Source organism: Globicephala melas, chromosome 6 (genome assembly GCF_963455315.2).
Source record: "Globicephala melas chromosome 6, mGloMel1.2, whole genome shotgun sequence".
Taxonomy (NCBI): Eukaryota; Metazoa; Chordata; class Mammalia; order Artiodactyla; family Delphinidae; genus Globicephala; species Globicephala melas.
The window spans coordinates 69,513,080-69,528,193 of NC_083319.1; the positions used below are offsets into that span (position 1 = coordinate 69,513,080).

The 15,114-nt window shown below is 37.7% G+C and overlaps 1 protein-coding gene across 3 annotated transcripts in view; it reads right to left on the reverse strand.

Moving 5' to 3' along the window:
- MLLT3 (MLLT3 super elongation complex subunit) overlaps window positions 1-15,114 on the reverse strand; it is a 328,889-nt gene that overhangs the window by 125,012 nt on the left and 188,763 nt on the right. The window lies entirely within an intron of this gene.

A 15,114-nucleotide genomic window follows, 5' to 3' on the forward strand; every position in this document is an offset into this window, starting at 1 on the left:
TTAAGACTCATTATCCCCCATTACCCCCCAAAGGAATACTTACTGAAATACTGCAATACATACAAACACTTCAAATCTATTCACATCGTAAGAATACATAAGAAACAATAAGGCTTTTGTATTCTTATGAAGAAAGACTTATTTAGACAAGACTATTTAGGCAAGCTCTTGGGAAATGAGAGATGCCCTAAGAAGCTAAATATGATTTCACCCCACTAAAATTTCCATTAAATCAAAATCAGTTGCAAGGGCTTCCCTGGCGGCGCAGTGGTTGAGAGTCCGCCTGCCGATGCAGGGGACACGGGTTCGTGCCCCGGTCTGGGAAGATTCCACGTGCCGCGGAGCGGCTGGGCCCATGAGCCATGGCCGCTGAGCCTGCGCGTCCGGAGCCTGTGCTCCGCAACGGGAGAGGTCACAACAGTGAGAGGTCCGCGTACAGCAAAAAGAAAAAAAAAAATCAGTTGCAAGCCAACTGAGCTATTCTAGTTAAGACTGCATTCTGCTGGTAAGTATCACAAAGAATTAAAAATGTACATGTTGAACATCAAGGCCATATACCACATAGCACATAACCTGGTAGCCCAAGTCCACTTCAGCAGGGCTCCAGTCTGCCTTTTAAACCCTTCCTCCTTTTGTCACCCACCAATCCTCCTATGCTTCATTCAATTGCATCAATTCCCCCAAAACATGCCCAGTATTTCCCACCTATGCTCTGTCCTCTTTCCTTCCATCACACTTTGATGCTACTCTTAGTATCCTCTGCTAGTTCAAATCTCAATTTCTTCACAAAGCCTTTCCAGACCACAGAGTACTATCCTCTCTTCTCCTTTTACCCTTCCAAAGAACTGTCTGAACCACTGATTTGACACTTAACAGACTTCCTTATTATCATATGTTCAGGAACCTCATCTCTAATTCCCTTTCACTCCCCAAGGACAGAAACTTTTTTTAATTAATATTTATTGGAGTATAATTGCTTTACAATGTTGTGTTAGTCTCTGCTGTACAGCAAAGTGAATCAGCTATACGCATACATATATCCCCTCTTTTTTGGATTTCCTTCCCATTTAGGTCACCACAGAGCACTGAGCAGAGCTCCCTGGGCTATAGAGTAGGTTCTCATTAGTTATCTATTTTATACATAGTATCAATAGTGTATATATGTTAATCCCAATCTCCCAATTCATAAGGACAGAAACATTTACTCAGGAACATAAGGAGTGTCAAGGGCTCAGGCATGCCTGGGTGTCAATCCGGAATCCACTTCGAACTAGCCAGGCTACCTCTGGAAAGTTATTCCAATTTTCTGAACCTCAGGTGCCTTGCCTGGACAATGTGAGAACTAAACAAGGTGATGTATGTAAAAGACACAGGATAGGTCCTGGAACACATAAAGAAGTGGCAGAAGTAAGGCAGGAAATCTAACCTGTAAATACCCAATTGTCATGTAAACCTTTTGGATGAAAATAGAAAGGAGAATAGTACAGAGCCCTGGATTTGGATTAGAAGACTCAGTTCCACGGCCCTGGACTAAGGATTCTCTAGACAGCTCTAGTTCTATTCCCTTTATATATATATATATTTTTTTTTTTTTTTTTTGGCTGCGTCGGGTCTTCATTGCTGCACGCGGGCTTTCTCCAGTTGCTGCGAGCGGGGGCTACTCATCGTTGCGGTGCACGGGCATCTCACTGAGGTGGCTTCTCTTGTTGCAGAGCACGGGCTCTAGGTGTGTGGGCCTCAGTAGTCGTGGCATACGGGCTCAACAGTTGTGACTCACAGGCTCCAGAGCACAGGCTCAGTAGTTGTGGAGCACGGGCTTAGTTGCTCCGTGGCATGTGGGATCTTCCCGGACCAGGGCACCCTGCACTGGCAGGTGGATTCTTAACCACTGTGCCACCAGGGAAGCCCCCATTCCCTTTAAAAGAGAGAACACCATCTACACGTTGTCAGCATGGCTATCAAGACTCAAGAAGATTATATATGTGGGGAAATACAAGTCTGAGGCATTTTTAATGCAGAGGAGGAGGATGATGTACTTAAAAATTGGTTAGACACTCCATGAATACAAATATGATTACAAAGAGGTATCCTGAAGACAGGATTTTAACACTTGGCAGTCTCCCGTAGCCCACCTTAGGAAAATTTCCCCAAACTGACATCAGAAGAAGTAAATGATGACGAATGAGGCATCTCACCTGACCTTACAAGTTTCTCTAATAAAAAATGAAAAAGCAAAAGGACTCAGAGTGGCTTCAGCCCTGCATCCACTGACCACCTGCCAACCTATCATGAATATTCAAATACCCTGAACACTGAGCAGGGTGCCACTAAATGAATGAGCACCCCACCCCAGCTAGAAAGATAGCATTACATCCGTGACATTTCCAGGCTGCAGAGCCCCTTTTCAGAACAGCAGTTTCAGTGTCCAGGTTGCTTGGGATTAATCGTGCCAATGCCATTCGAAGGAAGTTTATTCTGTGGGCTGCTGTAGATGCCAGAGAAGTTATAACTGTTCCTCTCTACACCCTTTTGTACAGTTCACTTTCTCTATTCTGCATGCAAAATGCTCCTATTATAGAAAACAGCTGTTAGTGAGCACATCTTATAGTTGAAGGTCTTAAATTTTTTTCCCACCCTTTAAAGGAAATGATCTGTTATGTATTACTATTCCAAAGAAGTCTAGTTTTATAAGAAACTGTTTACCAACTCATACCTCAATTATTTTTAAATGCAGTATTTTCATAAATAACAATGAACAATGTCTGTTGAGCACCCTGAGTTCTCAATTAGAAGCAAACAATAGAAACTTTTTATTCACAATAAACACGACAGAAAAGCAGTAGCAATGCAAATACAAATTTACAGTTCTAATCTGAAAAAAGGTCAAATTAGGGGAAGTAGTTTATTTATTCGACTGTTTTATAATCAGAATCATTAACATGAGTTTCTAACCTTAAGGATCTATTAAGATCTATGTAATAAAAGGCCAAATGTCGTAAGTTACTGAAGGGATACCCATCTATAGAAAGCCATCACATTTTTTTAGGTGACAATAAAATGGGAGGATTCATATTCATTCTTTAAACTATGCACATTAATTCAGTAGAAATCACTGGGAACTCTTATTCCTGTCAAAATCCAGCCAAAATTCTGAGATGTTGGCTCTCTCAGAATGTCTCTCTGTTCCTCTTCCAAGCTTCTCTTGTTGCACTTATCAGGCAGCCTGATAACGTTCATTCACCTCTCAGACTCCTCACTAGACTGAGCGACTTGAGGTCAGCAACCCCACCATTATTATTTGAGCACCAAATAATAGGTGCCCAATAAATATTTGTTGAATTGAATTTCTTAAAGATTCATGCCACTCTTGAGTTTGTGGTTAGCAGATACAAACTAGTATATATAGGATGGATAAACAACAAGGTCCTACTGTATAGCACAGGGAACTATATTCAGTATCCTGTGATAAACCATAATGGAAAAGAATATAAAAAACAATGTATGTATATGTATAACTGAATCACTTTGCTGTACAACAGAAATTAACACAACACTGTGAATCAACTATACTTCAATTAAAAAAAAAAAAAAGGATTCATGCCACTCTTCACTGATCTACCATTGCTAAAGAAGTTGCTTTCTACAAGCAGCAATGATTTGATATTAGCCAGTCAAATTCTTCTCCAAATTCACTACAAGCAAAATAATCTTTTAAAATTTGGTAGAGGTGATAGAAAGAGTTGCCACAGAGAAGTAGTCTCTTGAAAGCTGAGTATCTAATGTGGGACTGATTCTAATTCTATAGTACCAAATTTTAAGAAATTGAGTTAACAAATTGGGCCAGAAGATCTCCAACATCATTTTGAAACTAACACTCTAGAGCCATAACTAACATTTCCCTTTTCCTCTCCTTCTGTACATTACTACTCATGTACCCCAAAGCTCTAACTAGAAGACATTTTCAAAAATCCATGTAGATCTACCCACACACAACACCCAAAATTTAGGCCTGAGAGGAACAGACCAAAGTTTTCATAAATAATGAGTAACTGGGCTTTTTTCCCCCCTCAAAATAGCTTTTCAAAATAACAGGCACAATATAAACCCATATACATAGTATTTAGAATGATGTTAACTATATACATTGACCATTAATCTATTTAATTTTTAAGTTGAGTGGAAAATGTACAAAAAGAAGAAAAACACATGAAAAGGAAAAAAAGTCATGATTTGGTTAGCCTGGAATAAGTCAAATCCTTACTTATTACCTGAGATTTTTAATATTAATCCTTTAGGAGAAAAAGGCTTGAAAAATAGCTATGCTTGATACAAAGAAATAAGTGCTCCTTAGATGAATAAATGAATTTGTGCTTATATAATGTTACATATACAATAAGTAAACTTAATTTATTAAAATATCTCATTTTTAGCACCAAAAACAAAAAACAAGAAAAAGAAAGAAAAGAACAAACTCCTCCAGATCCACAAGACCATCAAGTAATAAGCTTTAGAAAATATCATTAGGCAACAGTTTTTTCCCAAATCCTTAGGAAAATAGCTGGCAGATTCCTCTCCAGAGCCTCTCTCCAGTCTATTTGCTTAGACACTAGACTTTACTCACATCTGAATACTTTTGATAAGGACATGGCCCAGTTGCCCATTGGTAATTATTGCTTTTACTTTATTTACAGTGCAGAGCCCTCCCACACCAAACTCTCTATATATACAGACTGGTTATTACCAGGGCTTTGTGCCCAATGTCCCTTCCAGCTTCAGCATTTTGGACTCCTTCTCTTCCTGCTTCAGTTCCACCACATCAGAGCCCCTAAGAAAAGGGAAGCAGGGTACTACATGGCCATCTTGCTGCCCCTGTTCTGTGCGTCTGGAAATCCAAAGACTAACATCTAGCAGTCTGGGCATCACCCTGCCACCGAACATGGCCCAGTCTTTACACTCCTGACATTTTGAAAAGAACAAAAATCAACGGTTGGATTTTATTTTTGTTTTTATAAGCTCACGCATGCACGCACATACACCACACACACACCACCCACACACACAGATTCTGCCATTGCTTCTATTCAGCCCATTTCAAAACAGGTATTTCCAAATAACAAAAAAATGCTTTCCCCCTTTGTGCCACTTCCTCATTTCCCTGAAAAAGGATTAAAGATAACATCGCGCAATTTTTGAATTGTATTGTTGAGTTGTTTTCACCTTGTTGAAAAATTCAAATGCAATTGTTGACTTTTTAAAAAATTCAAATGCAATTCTGAAAATCTAATTGTTTCCTATACAATAAAGAACTGTGGCCACACAAGATAACTTTCTAAATAACTTTCATAAAATTACAAAGAAACAAACTAGATATAGTTAGCTAACTAGGCAGATGTAAAACACATGTCTACCTCCTCAGGATTCACCATTTAAGGACCAACTCAAACAGACCTCCTCTGGAGAGCCTTCTGTCAATACTCCAAAACAAAAATGGTACTGTCCCTCTTCTGTGTTCAACCTTTTTTCTCACTGATCTTATTAGCAAATCCTAATATATATGCTACTATCAAGCCCCATCCTCACCCTAGATTAACTGTGTGCTTTCCAAGGGCTAAGGTTGTATCTCAGGACTCTTTTCATCTCTGAACCCAGCCCACCCTTTATGAAATTGAGTAGAATCAATGAAACGTAACTTTAGTATGACCTCAAAGGAAGAGATGGAGCAAGCCTGGCAGCTGACAAGAAATGCCTGGGTGGCAAACAGAAAGTATGAGCAAGGGCATTAGGAAAGTAACAGCATAGTGGAACAGTCAGTATAAGAAGAAACACTGAAAATGATGAATAAAAAAACAGATAATATGGATAAAGTTTATACTTCTATAGAGAACTCGTACCATACAAACTCAGAAATTCACATCCAAACTCAGGGAGGGTAAAAATGCATAACATATAAAAGAGGAATCATTAATTTTGAATGTTACACAAAACTCCTAGATTTGGAATAAGAGTTCAAGACTCCAAATTGGCTATGTTGAAAAATCTTAATGATGATACATAAAAATGACTTCATTGGTTAGTAATTTGCAATCTTTATGTATAGACTCAGAATATCCATGGCTCTCTCTCCAGGTAGTGGGGAAAAAGAGAGGATTTTTTTTTTTTTTTTATACGTATGCACGTTTTCAGCTTTCGGAGGAGTTGCGTCACTGGCCCGTCTAGCTGAGGTTAAGTCAATACATTTCATCTGGAGAAAATATAACCATGATATTAAAATAAGACCACCTTCATAATCATTTCTTCAAGGAACACATAACAAATAAGTCAACAAAATACAGGGAGTGCCCAAAACTACATAACATTACAAATTGTTAGGAAATATTAAATATAAGTCTTCAAGCTTACATCTTTCACTAAAATTCATAGCACAACAACCAACCTGTCCCAAGTTCCCTCAATATAACTCAGTATACAGCATTGCTTCAAATGATTGGCCTAGTGGAAATACCTATCCGGGCTAATCTGATAAGAAAGAGTAAAACTATATCTTCAGAGAAAGTTCAACCTAGAGACAGACCTAATTCTTTTATTGAAAACTATTAAATTGAAAAATCTTAATATTTCTATCTTAAGGAGACCACCACTTTTTTTTGCGGTACGTGGGCCTCTCACTGATGTGGTCTCTCCCGTTGCGGAGCACAGGCTCCAGACGTGCAGGCTCAGCGGCCATGGCTCACGGGCCCAGCCGCTCCGCGGCATGTGGGATCTTCCTGGACCGGGGCACAAACCTGTGTCCCCTGCATTGGCAGGTGGACTCCCAACCACTGCGCCACCAGGGAAGCCCGAGACCACCACTTTTAAAGTTAAACCTTGGGCAGAATATTTTTCAGAATACCATACTTCATAAGGTCCATCTGGAAAAGCAACATTAGCTACATGGAAAATGGTCTTCTAGGGAAATAACTAAGATCCTCCCAATATTTGGCAGGAGCATCTTCATTTCAGTGTGTACTACTACATCCAAAAAATTGGTCATCAGAACTGTTGGTGGGAATGTAAACTGGTGCAGCCACTGTGGAAAACAGTATGCAGGTTCCTCAAGAAACTAAAAATAGAACTACCATATGATCCAGCAATTCCAACCCTAGGTATATATCCAAAGAAAATATAAAGAAGATGTGGATAAAGAAGATGTGGCATATATAGATACACTGGAATACTACTCAGCCATAAAAAAGAATAAAACTTTGCCATTTGCAGCAACATGGATGGACCTGGAGGGTATTATGTTTGTTGAAATAAGTCAGAGAAAGACAAATATTTACCACCTATATGTGGAATCTAAAAAAGAAAACGAATGAATATAACAAAACAGAAACAGACTCACAGATACAGAGAACAAACTTGTGGTTACCAGTGGGGAGAGAAAAGGGGGAAGGGGCTTGATAAGGGTATGGGATTAAGAGGTACAAACTGCTATGTATAAAATAAATGTATGCATAGAAGCTATAAGGAGATATTGTATAGCACAGGGAATATAGCCAATGTTTTATAATAACTTTAAATGGAGTATAATCTATAAAAGTTCTGAATCACTATATTGTACACCTGAAACTAATATTGCTTTTCATTATTTAATCAAATATATAAAGAGCCATTGAAGAATCTCACTTGCTAAAATAATCCCCTCATGATTTCTGGAATAGCAGAAGTCAACAACCCTTGGGACAGTCCTCTGGCATCAAAGTTTTACCCAGTTTTATCCCAGGTTTTACACTTGGCCCTGCTATCACTAAGACTGATACTGCTTTTTATTTAGAGGGAAAAAGGGAAGATAATGTCTTCATTTATAAAATTATCCTATCTTCTCAATAATATTACCCTAATTAATTCAATTTAACAGGCACTATATAATCATAGGGCTACAAAGATAAGGTGGAATCTTGCTCTCAAGCAGATGACAGTCTAGCCAAAGACACTGTCCTCTAAGTGCAGGTTCTATTCTAGGGACATGAGATAGAGCGATAAACACAGCTGACATGGCCCCTGCACTTATTAACCTTATGTCCACTGTTAGGAGGCAGGGAGGGTGAGGAGGAGAGAAGAAAGAATACACGTACAAGAAAATATCGAGAAAGTATTAAGTGCTACAATGAAAATACAGCAGGCTGACATGAGGGAAATGGGAGAGTTCCTCTTTACTTTAGATGAATACACCCTCCCTGAGAAGGTGACATTTAAACTGAGACCTCAAAATAAAAAAAGAGCAGGGTATGTGTTGGCCAGGCAGGAAAAAAGCGCTATTTATGTTGCTTACAGAGACAGATGTGTAAACAACCTAAAGAAAGCCTGCCTTTATACCTGCCTCCAGGGCTGTTTAGCCCCTTACCTGGATTTTCCTCTCTAGCTGAAGTGAAGGCTACTTCCTCCTTCCTGAACATTTTCTCCCATCCTGAATTCACCATTTAACACTCACATAGGTTTGGCTCTTATGACCTCACAATCTCATTTCTCTAATCTTAAATTCTCCCAATGCTACGAACTCCCAAGAAAACACTTTGCATCTACTTACAAAACCTTCGTTATGATTCTTCATCATGAAGGTTTTTTAGGTAGATATAATTATTGGGAATTGTATAACCTAATCTTAAGTAAGAGATTTTTTTTTTAAGTATGTCCCTTGAAATAGAGTTCCTAAACACAGTACGGAAGGAAGCATCTGGACTAAGGAAGGTCAACCCCAAAAAAAGAAGTGGATTTTAAGTGCAATTTGAGAAAAGGAAAGATCACAACTGTAAAGCTACCTACTCAAGGGGAGGGAAGCAGTGTTGCAAGGGAAAAAGCTACCTGGATCAAGAAGGAAAGGAAGGATACAAAAGTGATGACACTCAAAATATTAGAATACAGAGGTTACGATTTCCTCAAACACATTCATATTAAAGGGATATTTTTCAGCTTAAGTTTTTTCTTTTAATAAGTGCACAATGTGTAAGAGCCACTTTTAAATGTGGTACACCCATCTCTTCTTGTATAGCATGCAATTTTTAATACTCACCCTTTAAGTATTCAATGCAGAGGATTACGAATTGGTGTTACACACAAGACAGCTATCAACTGCATTAGGGTGACAGAAGTGGCAATGTGTTATAAAATAAGTAAATATAATCAATTAAAGTTAAGACTCATTTTCTACTGAATTTGAAAAAAAAAAATACAATAGCCTAAAAGATCACCTCAAACTAACTTCACAGAAACACCAAAAGATAATCATGCAAAAAAGATCAATGATCCAATTTTTCTCTTCTCAATTTTTGCTTTATTCCCTTTTCAGTAGGGGGAGAAAAAAAAAATGCTTCCAGGGAAGGGATCAAAACTGTTCTAACTTTAGAGAAAGAGCTAAAAACAAGATTCCTTTTCAACATCTTGTGGACTCTACTTCGTTTTTTCTGTTTGGCATTTTGGCACAGAGATAGCCTATCCTAAGTATCCTAATTGATTTAAGCTCCATTAGATATTCCAAATGAAGACAGAATGAGGGTGATACTGATATGATGGCAACTGTTTAGACACAGTGCATACAAGAATGTGGTTCCTGTTCAGTCTGACAATCTTTCAATCTTCCCAAATAAAGCAAGGAAAATTCTGTCTCTCCACTCTCCTAAAGCAAGGGTTTTCAGACTGTGTTCCAGAAAACCCTACATCCCAGCAGTGTGTATTGCTTTTACAAAAGCAATAGGGTGCTTGCCCCAAACAATGAAACTGTAAATAGCCTAAGGACCAATCCTGAGTTTTAGATACAGGATTAGGGTCCCTTCAGATTATGTGGAAAAAAAAGTAAGCCACTGCTAAAATAAAGTCTGACACCACTGCTCAAAAGTACTATAAAAATTTAACTATATCATTAAAGTAAATCTACTTTCACAGAGTATGATTTTTTGCTTGCTCCTGTTGAACACAGAAGTGATCTACTGTTTTCTGTCTGACCTGACTATAAGAGTGAGCTACACTGATTTCTCACTGAGATTTGCAGTTCTGGTATGTCTTTTTGTTTGTTTGTTTGTTTTTTGCAGTATGGGCCTCTCACTGTTGTGTCCTCTCCCGTTGCGGAGCACAGGCTCCAGACGCACAGGCTCAGCGGCCATGGCTCACAGGCCCAGCCGCTCCGCGGCATGTGGGATCCTCCCGGATCGGGTCATGAACCCGTGTCCCCTGCATCAGCAGGCAGACTCTCAACCACTGCGCCACCAGGGAAGCCCTCTGGTATGTCTTTGAGCTAAACAGAGACAGGGAGCAAGAGAAAACCAGCTGCTACTCTTCTTATGGGGTCAAATGTTACAAAATACCTTCCGATTACCAAATGCAGTGCTAATTGCATGGTACCTCTCATGGCCTCTGAATTCCAGGAGTTATTTAATAGGGGGAAATAGTACAAATATAAAAGAAAGAGAAATCAGGACAAACACAAAAACCATTAACAGTCAATATTATAGGTGGGAACTCACAAACTGAAAAGCTTAGGGAACAAACCAGGGAGAAGCAAAGAGAGAGTCAGTCATTGGGTTTCATTGTTGTGTGGTTAAAGAAAGCAGGTCTGGGGAGTTCCCTGGTGGTCCAGTGGTTAGGACTCCGCTCTTCCACTGCCGTGGCCCAGGTTCAATCCCTGGTCGGGTAACTAAGATCCTGCGAGCTGCGAGGTGCAGCCAAAAGAAAAAAAAGAAAGCAGGTATGATATTGTCAAAAGGAGGAAGACATTTTTAATGAGTAGTAATGATTCTAGGAAAAGATTATAGTCCAAGCAGGAGTATGGGAGAAACATTCCACTGGATGGGTAACTGAGGTAAGTATTTCTTCGTGGTTCTTTTCAATCTTGAGATACAATACCAAGGAAACAAGTTTTCTAAGAGGAAGGTAAAGAAACAGGACATTGGTAAAGAATTTAGGAGCCAAGGGCTAGCTAGCAGCTTTAATCTTATTTGGGAATAACAGAGAATCACTTACTCTTTTAAGAATAGAAATGAAGGTATCCAAATAATGCCCAAGGCACACTGACTATTGCTCCAAATAAGGCAAGGAAAACGGGAAGTGTAGAAATTAAGACTGAATATGAAGAAAGAGGAGGAAAAAGAGGCTGCAAGTTAAGATGATCCCAGAAATTACTACTGTATCCCAAATATAAGTGTGAGAATTCTCAAGTACATGGAATTCTCAGGTTTACCGTAGGAAGTGTAAAAATGTTTGCTAACTTAAAGCAAAGCCCCTTGAAAACTTCAGTTTAGTGGGAGGCGTCATTTTCTGACAGGAAATTGTGTGTAATGTGGAAGCAGAAGAGCTTAGAGGTCGAGAGCCAGGGGTTTTGAGAACCCCTTGGTTCAAATCCCACCTTGGACACTAGCATAATACATCCTATTCTCTCAGTTATAAAATGGAGCTAATGCTATTACCTATATCATACCATTCATTAAGCTTTAAGAGATCATCCACCATGCTAAAGGCATAAATGAGATAATCCCTATAAAGCTTGAGAACACTTTCTGGAAACTAGAAATCATCTACTAATCTAACAGTAGTCAAACACAAACCATAAACATTAGAGAACTTCTTGTGAACTTTCCCCCAAATCTGTCCAAAGAACAGATTTAAATTTACACACTTACCCTCAGTTTAATTAAGCATTCTTCTATCTGGTTTTATTTTTGGCCCTAGGGATTCTTGACAGGGATATGTGAAAAAGGAAAATATTCTTCACTTTGGAATTCTTTTGGCTCCACCCACCACTAAAAGTACTAGCCGGCGGTTCACAAAGTCAGCCCACCTTCAAACTCATGAAGCCCAAACTAGCACATGTTATGAAAAAGCTGTAAATAAAGTTTCCAAGGTTATGTATTATAAAGCAGTAACGGAAATACTGCAATAAAACAAACCAACAGAAAATAGAAATGCAATCTGAATTTGAGTCCTGTGGGGTAGTAACAGATAAATTAGCAAGGAATCAAGAGACGTGGTCCTGGCTCTGTTTCTACCACAAATTTGCCATCTGACCTTTGGAGAGTCCCTTTCACCACTCACCCCAGAGGCAGCTTCTAGATCTACAATTCTGTTATTCCAAAGACAAGTCATACGTGCCACTTCTAACTTGAAGGCAAATGCATTTTGTTTTTTAGGATCTTCATTTAAGCATAAAACAACTCTCAGCTAAAATACCACATCTGCTATAACACAGTCAGGAAATTGGGACAAAACAAAAGAACAGAAACAAAACAAAGATTCAGAATCACAATTGAATTTTTAAAAATGTTTCATGGTAAGTGCTTTTTAGAAGAGAATTTAATTTTTATTAGACCAGTAAATAAATAAATACTGAATTTCTTTAATAGAGGCTGCCCACACACACACAAAATTCTATAAATTAGATTTTCATTTTCTTGTTTCCATTCTGATTATGAAGTCAGATTAAATCTACTGAGTGAGACCCTGTTTTACCTGTATAAATCAAACTAGAAATTTGATTCCTCGGGAACTTGATATAATTTAGTGATAGTACCATATCAGCTCAAGTATTAAGGAATGAAACATCAGAACATACTGGCAGCATTTATGAGAAACACCATGCTTTGAAAAAGCTAAAGTAAAAAATTAAACCAACCGTTTGCACATTAGGCATAGCACATTATGTAAAAAACCCTTGAGTGTTATGATTTTACTATATACTGCACTTGTAAAACCCTTGTTCTTAATCACACTGAAACATATTACATTGCTTTTTAAATAGAATGCACCCTGCCACAATGCACTCAATCTTAATAGTATTCCAGAACAGCATGCCCATATGAAAGATAGGTTGATGAATAGGTTTATGTCCTATTCAAGGAGATGAAACAACTCAATAGAAAGATTAAATAAGGCTCCTGCCAGTGGCTGAATCTTAAAGTCAAAGAGAAGAACACAACTCAAACCAAATGTTATAGGCAAAGGTCAAACAAGAGAATAATTAAGACCCTAACTTGAAGAGCTAGCTAATGTTCACTCATTCAGTGTAAATCAGAAGAAAAATTACTCCTCTTAAAGTGTGACCGTAATAATTTTCACTGAGTCGATTCCAGAAGATACATTATAAAACTGAATGAAGGTGAACTAAGTCCCAAAATAACCTTTAGAGGGAACCACTTCTATTATGAAACTATTGGACCTTAAGTGAAAAATTCACTTTAAGATCCTACTGTCATATCATACTTTAAAAATTTATTCTAGATTTATTATGTATCAGATATTAATAGAAATATGAATTTTGCTAAGAGCCTTTCAATTAATTTTTTGTAGAACTCTATTATAACCCAATTCATTTATATAAAAAGAAAAAATTTATAAAGAATAAGGCAGGAATTTATGTTTCCAGGGTATTTTTTTGTTTGTTGACTTTATTGTCCCACCACTAGTCCCAACCAGTTTTAACAGGAGATTTAACTAAATGGATGAACATATTTCTCTCTATGTACACACACCACCTATAGAATGGAAATACAAGCTCAGCTATAAGAAAATTTGGGAAGTATAAAACAGTGCTAAAACAATAGGAAAAAGAAAATCTGCTTATCATGCTAGTGAATATTTTGGAGCCATTATAATCCCACCTGGAGAAAAGCCTAGTTTACTGAAATTTATCATGGGACAACAGGTACATTTGTGTTTTTAAAAAATCATTCTCTTCATGTACTGTCATATCCTATTTTGAAAACCCACTATCTAACTTCATTTCTCTTCCAAATAGCCACATTTTTTGACTATGTCACTGATATCACCTAATAAACTAAGTAAATCATATGAATTAATATACACATACCCCTATGATACCCATGGACTAAATACAATCAACCAGAAAGAATAGCAAGAAATCAAATAAGCTTTCCCTACTCTCAATTTCTTTTCCTTGTTATTCTATTTTCATGAAGAAATGCTGGTAGATAAACTCTAAATCCATCTGACTGCAGTGTGGGCTCAGGGAGGGTCGAAACTAAACAACAGAACTTGAAATATCACAGGAAGAAGTTTTTAATATTTTATAATGATGATTTATTTATAAATAAATGCATTTGTTCTCCTACATACTCCCTCCCAAATAAGCATATCATACACTGCAAATAAGTCATTTTCTTTCCTACTTATGACAAAGAGCAGTAAGATATTTAAAAACAGCAAATTTCAAATAATTTCCTCCTCAGAGATAATAATAAAGATATGATTTATTTAACACCTTTCACCAAGTCCCTGAAAGATCACTGATGTCAAATAAATCCATAACGTAAGGAAATAAGTAGTGCAAGAGCCCTGCCAGCCACCCCTTTTTACAGATGGAATATGACAACTTAAGCAATTTACCCAGAGGTCAGGGAGCTAATTCCTGGCATTCAATCAATAGATATTTATTAATGGCTTCTATGCCCAGCACTCTGTGCTGGACGCTTGGATGAAAAGTATTTTCTCCTTTTTGCTTATTTGTAGCTTCTCATTTTTCTACAAAGAAACAAAAATTCTTACTTGTATTATAAAAGAAAAATGTTTAAAACAATGTGATGCTCAATGAATTTGGAGAAGAACAAGGCTTCTGGAATTCAAAACATTAGGAAAGTAAGAAAAAGTGAGATTAAGGTTTCCCACCTGTGTGTACTTCCACCATACACCTTTTCCTATGAAAAAAACACGATACATTAGTAGTTGAATTTTATAAAGAAACCTAATTTAGACTAGCAAATCTGTGTTCTCTGCCTGGCTCTGACATTTCCTAGCTGGAGTAACTAACTTTAGGCAAGTTACTTAACTTCTTTCTACCTCAGATTCTTCTGTCCATAAAATTTTAAAAGGCACCCCTGTGTAGACCCAATGTAATATATAAGCAGTTATGAGAAAGTCATTTTATAAATGCTAAATTCCTACGGAACGTTAGTCTTAACACATGACTATTTTGCCAACAGTTAAGCATATTTTCACTAAGCAGGGACAAAGGAAAGGTGTCATTTAGACAAAATTTCTGACAAACCAAGAGTTCGGTGTTAGAGATATTAAAACACAGCCTCTGCCCTTACGAATATCTCCCACCATTTCATGGATGGGTCTAGGACTCTAGTA